The following is a 2,344-nucleotide window of genomic DNA, read 5'->3' on the forward strand; positions in this document are numbered from 1 at the left end:
TGAGCTGTATTTGTATCGGGGAATTGCAACTGTTGAGCTTGCCAGAATTGATTTTTACAATGTCCCTATTTTGACAGAGCCTATTGAGTTGATTCTTATAACTGACCTCTTCCCCTCCCCTGTTGAAGCACCTAGAATGCTGGGTAAATATTATGTTGTTTTCTGTTCGGTACCAGGTGGCAGCTGGTCTCTTTCTTCTGGTTTGGAGATTATATATTGCTGCAATTTTTATATCATGTTTATTTTCTTGGCAGATGGCTGACTTTCTCATTATCAGTGTGGTGGGTTGATGGAGGAAGGGTGTGTCCTTGGTAGCTGTGTGTTGCTTGATAATTGGCAGATAATAAAAAAGGATTTAAAAAAAAAAACCCAGAGAACAAAACTACGTAATTTAACTTAGATTTTTAAATTATCCAAGGGATGCTTATGGTGGGGGAACTAAGACTTGGTTTTCTTTCTAGAAGCATTCTTCTTTGATTTGCCATGCCCTCCTCCCAAGGAAAGAACCTCAGTCAGTAGCCCAAACAAACTCAGGGTCAGTGGTAAGCCCCCTCCCCAGAAGATGTGGATCTTTCCCCCAGGAGGGAGAGCAAGAAGGGAGGCTTAGAATTGCAAATGTAGCATTAAGTTAAAGCCCTTGGCATAAAATCTGACCTAATTAAGGCACTGCCAGGGCATGGCATTCCAATAGCAATTATATAGGTTGTAAAGGGGTAAAGTGACTTTTAAAACCAGGAAATGCTTCTGCCAGAAAGAAGTGGCCCCAGGGTCAAATGAGGAATTGGTAATGCAGGACATCACTTTTCTTGACCTCATGTAGGGCATCTTCCTTCCTTCCTTCCTTCAGCTGCCAGGGAGAGGTCTCTGTTAGTGAACTGCAACCTGTCAGCTGTAGACATCCTCTCTGGGACTATTGTTCCTGGGGGAGAAGGGTGGAGGATGGATGTAAGAGGGGAGAGGACAGGATCCAAATGCTAAGAAGAATATTCAGTAATCGTGAAAACCTTTCCTTTCCTCTGATCTGAATTCTAGGCCTCCCATTGTGATTTTTCAGGGCAGCTAGGCGGCACAGTGGATGGAGTGCCAGGCCTGGAGTCAGGAAGACCTGAATTCGAATCTGGACTCAAACCTTTACTAGCTGTGTGATGTTGGGCAAGTCGTTGAACTCTGTTTGCCTCTGTTTCCCCATTTGTAAAATGAGCTGAAAAAGGAAATGGCAAACTACTCCAGTTTCAGAATCAGACACAACTCAAAAATGGCTGAAGAACAACTATGACTTTCAACCTGAACCATTCAAAGGTATAGACTACATTCCCTCTGATAAGCCCAGAGTACTTTATGGGCATTCTCTCCTAGGTCCTGATGACATTTGCTTATCTTGGCAATGAAAAGTAGTACCTCCAATTTGTAGCAGGGAAACGGAAGCACAGGGGTTGTGATTCACCATAAGGTCATAGGGTGAGTCATTAGCAAACAATGTTTAGGCACTGAACCCAGGTGTATTGCCTCTATTTTCATTCATTCGTTTGTGTTTAAATTCTCTTTTCTTTTTGTTGGGGGGGGGGCTGTTGTTTTTGCTTTTGTTTTTTCTCAGACAAAGACTCCCTATTTCACTGGAGGTGAAGGTTAGAAGTTAGAAGGTTAGAAGGTTAGAAGTACAGGAGCTATTCAAGGGCTCCATTCCACTCCTATCAGCATGGGAGCTTTGGTGTGCTTCATTTCTGACCTGGACTGGTTCACCCTTCCTTAGGCAACCTGCTCCAGGGGGCTCACTCTAGTAATGCCAAACCTACTTGTGAACACCTGATAGGCTTAACTCACTGCATGCAGCTCAGAACTCCAGAGCTCAAGAGATCTAGTGACCTCCACCTCTCTAGCAAGAATTACAGGCATGCATCATCTCCCCTGCCCTCCTCCACTTTCACTAAGTGTATATCAACTTTAAGCAAAATGGGTGTGGCATTCAGTCAACAGCCATTTAAATACTTATAATGTTCCAGGCATTGTGCTAAGCTGGGTGACCTTTAGCAAGCTAAACAACAAAGAAATCAATCAACAAACATTTATTAAGCACCAAGTAGTGTAGAAAAGGGGTAGATTTGGGGAGAAAGATAAATGAGTTGTTTTGGACATGCTGAGTTTAAGATGCCTATGTGGTATCAAGTGAAAATATTTCATAAGCAGTTGTGGATGCAGAACTTGGGCTCAGGAGAGAGTCGAGGGCTGGATATATAGTTCAGTGATTCCTCTGCATGAAGATGATGATGGAACCCTGGGAGCTGATGAGGTCACCAAGTGAGAGTCAATCAACATGTATGCATTAAGCACTTACTATGTGCCAGGT

Source organism: Trichosurus vulpecula, chromosome 4 (assembly GCF_011100635.1).
Source record: "Trichosurus vulpecula isolate mTriVul1 chromosome 4, mTriVul1.pri, whole genome shotgun sequence".
In the NCBI taxonomy this organism is placed as follows: Eukaryota; Metazoa; Chordata; class Mammalia; order Diprotodontia; family Phalangeridae; genus Trichosurus; species Trichosurus vulpecula.